Raw genomic sequence first — 6000 nt, 5'->3', positions numbered from 1 at the left:
TCAATTTGTTTACTTCATTATTTACTTGTTTACTGATTCATTTGACTCATTTATATTTTTTGTATTTGTCTTGCTTTGGATGTTTGTGTAATGTACACGGTATTTGTTTATGTTTGTTTGCTTGTTTGTTTGCTTACGCGTTTATTTATTCGGGTTAGTTATTGTTTTGTTTCCTTTTTGCTAACTTGTCTTACTTTGAAGGAAATTTTGTGTAGGAAAAGATAAACTATTTCTCTTCTTCATCTTATTATTATTATTATTATTATTATTATTATTATTAGTAGTAGTAGTAGTAGTAGTAGTAGTAGTAGTAGTAGTAGTAGTAGTAGTAGTAGCAGCAGCAGCAGCAGAAGCAGTAGCAGCAGCAGCAGCAGCAGCAGTAATAGTAGTAGTAGTAGTAGTAGTAGTAGTAGTAGTATGAATAGTAGTAGTAGTAGTAGTAGCAGCAGTAGCAGCAGCAGCAGCAGCAGCAGCAGCAGCAGCAGTAGTAGTAGTAGTAGTAGTAGTAGTAGTAGCAGTAGCAGTAGCAGTAGTAGCAGCAGCAGCAGCAGCAGCAGCAGCAGCAGCGATATTCTAAACTACTTCTAGGTGTTCTCTCTCTCTCTCTCTCTCTCTCTCTCTCTCTCTCTCTCTCTCTCTCTCTCTCTCTCTCTCTCTCTCTCTCTCTCTCTCTCTCTCTCTCTAATTCCTCAATGTTCCTCCTTACAGAACGTGCTTGTCTCATCGTTATATCCATTAGAGAGAGAGAGAGAGAGAGAGAGAGAGAGAGAGAGAGAGAGAGAGAGAGAGAGAGAGAGAGAGAGAGAGAATCAATGTGAAGATGCCGTGTGGTGCGTGAGGCTGAAAGGTTTTGGCTGATGGTTGGCTGCGTTGTAGCAAAGTTATGGTCTTTATCTAATCTTACTCCCTGCAGTGTCACTTTCTAGGGCATTCCTCACGAGTTGTGTCACCTACAGAATGTCACCAAGAGCAAGCAGAACTCTCTCGATCAGCTGAGCATTACTCTACTCTCGCAGGACGCCTCTCCTCTGCTGCCAAAAGTAATTTTAGACGCATTAGGAGTACCCCTCACCACTCCTAGCAGCTAAAAGTATTTTGGGTCTTAAAAGTGATTATGTATTACTTTTAAGGAACTTAGAACTAAAACTGATCACTTAAAGTACTTTTAGCCTGTTAAAAATTTTATGTATACCGGCCCAGGTCTGAGTTTGAAGCCTTCCCAGCCGCCCTCCCTCACTACTTTCCGGATTCCGCTGGCCAGGCCACAGGTGTTCTTCCTTCTGTTCTCCCGTCCAGTGGCACTTCTCACTGCCTTTCCATATAATACAAACTATAAACAAAATTTTTTTTCTCTCTCTCTCTCTCTCTCTCTCTCTCTCTCTCTCTCTCTCTCTCTCTCTCTCTCTCTCTCTCTCTCTCTCTCTCTCTTACTAAGAAAAAATGGTGCAATAGTGATCGCCGCCAAAAGGAAATGGACAAGTTACTCCTTCGCTTCATTGCCGGCTCTCTCCAACCTCTTTCAGGGGTTGAGGATGCTAACTTTGAAGCTCTTCTTAACAAGGCCCAGCCCAGCTACAGCAGCCCAAGCCGCAAGGAGCTCAGCAGCAAGCTTCTTCCTTCGCAAACTCAACAACTACAGGAACATCTCAATAAGAAGTCTTCTTCTGTTGGTTACGTCTGTGTTACACCTGACCTTTGCACAAACAGACAGATGCGGTCGTGCACTGGGATCACGTGTCACTTCAATGATAACTTCCAGCTCCAATCAACACTGTTGGCATGCACAAGATTCAAAGGGTCCCACACTGCACAAAAGATCCATGCCACATTCACAGAAATCATCACTAGCTTTAACCTACAAACAAAGGTTTTGACAATTGTAACCGACAGTGGCACCAATGTGCTTAAGGCACTCGTGACACTTCCCGGTGTGGACGATGCGGACACTAATCAAGACAGTGAAGGCGAAGAGGAGGATGACACCTTTCACATTCCTGATAACAATGACAACTTGCTGCAGCTATTGCCTGGCCATGTCAGATGTTTTGTTCACACTTTACAAACTACTGTGAAAGATGGGCTCCAAGAAGCAGGGCCTGTCTCAGGAGTCACTGGACAAGCCTCACGTCTAGCGTCACACGTTCGTCACTCTGCACTGCCATCTGACATTGTCCAAGTCAGTGCAGACCTCGGGACAAAAATGCAACGCGATGGAACACCAGTAACAAGATGCTTCGCTCCCTTCTCAATATTGATCCAGCCAAGCTTCATCAGCTAAACTGTCCAGTAAAGATAACCAAATATGAACTTAATCTCATCAAGCGGGTAACAGACATCTTGACACCATCTGAAGTAGCAACTCTAGAGTGTCAGGGAGAGAATGTTGTAACGTCAAGCAAAGCAATTCCGTGCATTCGTGGACTGAAAGCTGAGCTTGAACAACCGTCACAGACACACGAGTCAAAGGTGATTACTACTCTCAAAAGCTCCATCAAGAAAACACTGAAGATCTGTGAAGACAAGGCGATGTTTCAGCTGGCTTCACTCCTAGACCCACGCTTCAACATGGACTGGTGCTCACCACAACAAGTCATGTTCATCACATCCCTACTCAAGTCTAAAGTACATGACATTAAGTCCACTGCCACTGAAGAAAAGGGTTCCCTTCAGGAAAATAAGGAGGCCCCTACAAAGAAGTGCAGGCTGTTCAGATTCATGACACCATCAGCATCAACGAGCTCTTCCCTCTGTACATTAACATCAACTTTATCACAAGTACAATCCTACCTGAGTCAGCCAACAACAGAGGATGACAGTGACCCCCTTCTCTTCTGGGAACAGAATCAGTCACCATTACCTCAACTAGCTATACTGGCTCTCCGATATCTGTGTATCCCACCATCATCAGCTCCAGTTGAGACACTTTTCTCTCTTGCTGGGAAAGTCTTTCGTCCTGAACGATGCACAATGATCGATGTTCGCTTTGAGGAGTTGATGTTTATCAAGTGTAACCAACACTTAGCAAATTACACATTACATGACAAATAATCTAGCCTATAAGAAATCATGTGTATAACAAGTTCTATATTTTTCAAAGAGAAATACTTTGTTTTCATTATTGCTGTGAAAGCCTGTGATCATGATTTGAAATAAATTCATAGAAGTAATGTATTATGTACTGTAAAGCAAAAACAAATAAAACCTCTTGCACACTATGTATGTTTTTAATACCATTAGTTAGTAAATGATTCAAACGGTTATGTTACCGTGCTCAAATATGGAACAGTGCACCTAATAGATGTAGTTTGCTACCTGTTTAGGCATTGTACTTAATCATTGCTAATCATTATCTTTTTATAAATAATCACAGCGAGATGTGATTGCAATCATAATCTAATACAAATCATGCACAAAAAGACAAAAAATAATCGTAATCAAAAATACCAAAACTAAACTAATCATCATTTAATCACAATCAAAAAAGTATTCCACACCATAATCAAAATCAAATCATAATAATTTTTTTTTAAATCATGCCCATGTCTGGCAGGTGTGGGATGTGCTTCCTCACTGAATATTAGTAGTGAGGTTTGTGTAGGATGTGATTTATCACTGAGTATTAAATATGTGAAGTGATTTGAATCGAAGTGTAATGTGAAGTGTTCCAGATATTTAATGGAATTAATTTGAGGGGAGATGAAACAATTCTCGTAGTTTTTCGTTGTTGTCGGAAGTCGTCTATGGTCGTCTGCGTGTAAATATATGTCAATAATACAAATTAAGTAAAAATTATGAAAAGTTAGACGCGTTCCCTTGAACCCACAAAAGCCAGTCTCAGAGATTAGGGACGCAGCAAGATCGTGCAACACTCAAGCAAGACAGGTGTCCCCCTCACCACTCCTAGCCGATAAAAGTCTTTTGGCTCTTAAAAGTGATTGTCTATTACTTTTAAAGAACTTTTACCAATAAAAGTAAAACTGATCACTAAAAGTACATTTACCCTATCAAAAATGTTTATGTATAACGGCCCAGGTCTGCGTTTGAAGCCTTCCCCGCCGCCCTCCCTCCTTTCTTTTCCGATTCCGCTGGCCAGGCCAGAGGTGTTCTTCCTTCTGTTCTCCCGTCCAGTCACAGTTCTCATTGCCTTTCCATATAATACCCACTATAAACAAAATTCTCTCTCTCTCTCTCTCTCTCTCTCTCTCTCTCTCTCTCTCTCTCTCTCTCTCTCTCTCTCTCTCTCTCTCTCTCTCTCTCTCTCTCTCTCTCTCTCTCATATTTTACCCAGCTGTTAGAGGAATTAATGCTTTTTCATCTTCTTTATCATGGCAAATGAACATTTTCCTTTTCACAAGAGTAATGATGTAGGGCTTATTAATGCAATTCATAATCAAAGTTATTCTTTAAGTGTTCTTAATACATTAATCGTTAACAGTTGTAATGAAGCAGATCATCCTAGTCATAGTGTAGATCACCTAAGTGAACCTAAAATACGTGATCCCGTATGCGATTATATTTTTTGTAATGAGTTACACAGTCAATCGTTTCCTAATAACAGCTTACAAATATTTTCCTACAGTATCAGTAGTGTACCTCAACACCTGGACTCCCTATACGACCAGTGTTGAAGTCCATCCAGTGTCACTTTCGATGTCCTTGGCTTATGTGAAACTCGCCTTAATGACACTATTTGTAATGTGTATCAATTAGATCATGACATGCCATACTTTCAAAATAAGTCTACCCTTAGTGGTGGCCTAGCTAGCTACATTCTTAGTTAATTTCAAGGTGTGATTATTTGTAATGATGTTATTTATAGAGAAGAAATTAACATTTTTAGTACATGATGCAGGGATAATTTTTTAGAATTAAATGTTAACAAAAGTAAGGAGATGATTATTGATTTTAGGTAAGACTCCCGTACAACATGAACCTTTGGAAATCAATGATGAAACTGTTGAAGTAAGTAGAAGAATACAAATACTTAGGAACGATCATAGACAATAAACTCAACTTTTCCTCTCACATAGATAAAATATATAAGAAGGCAAACTCAAGGATGTTTTTTTGTTAGGAAACTATGCAAGTTAAAAGTTGGCAGTAAGATAATGGGATTTGTTCTACAGTAGTATACTACAATCAGTTTTTTCATTTGCTATATGTTGCTGGTATGGAAATAGTACTGTGGAATCTAAAGGTAAACTAAGCAAGATAATACAGAAATGTAGCCGATTAAAAGTAAAAAATACAAAACCATTGTTGGAACTGTATAAACGAGCGGTTATTCAGAGAAGTAATATCATAATAAAAGACCCCAGTCACCCATTGCACACATGTTACGAATTGTTACCATCTGGCAGAAGATGGAGATCTGTGCAGGGCCGAACATCTCGGTATAGGGAGTCGTATGTTCCATCTAGTATCAGGATATTGAATGGGAATCAACAGTTGTAAAAGAAGGCAGCACTCAGGGACATCAGCAATACTTTTAATGTTTTTAATATTTTAATGTGTTCTATTTTTAATAGTTTATGATTGAGAATTTAATAGATGTAACTGATAGTTTTAAGAATTTTTATACTTCTATATTTCTCTTTTATACTTTGGCAACCACAAGACAAATTCTCTGTAAGAGCAATAAAGTATTATTATTATTATTAATATTATTATTATTATTATTATTATTATTATTATTATTATTATTATTATTATTGATGATGCTTGTTTGCAATCACCACATATTGAGGCATTATTCATAAAAGTCTTTAAAAACAATTAAATTTATAATTGGTATGGTATATAGACTCTCAACTCAACATTCATTGATTTTCTTGAGTCTATGGAAGAAATTTTACAAGTATTATCGAATTTAAAGATGAAATGTTATGTAATGGGGGATTTTAATGTTCTAGGCTTAATAATAGATGATAGATTAACATGAAAACAACAACCTACATCAACTCTGTAGTAAATTGTCACAAAATAACTGGTGTCTTGTAC

The sequence above is a fragment of the Scylla paramamosain genome, chromosome 19 (genome assembly GCF_035594125.1).
Source record: "Scylla paramamosain isolate STU-SP2022 chromosome 19, ASM3559412v1, whole genome shotgun sequence".
NCBI lineage: Eukaryota > Metazoa > Arthropoda > Malacostraca > Decapoda > Portunidae > Scylla > Scylla paramamosain.
The sequence above is the reverse complement of the archived record's forward strand: the minus strand, read 5'-3'. Positions refer to the sequence as shown.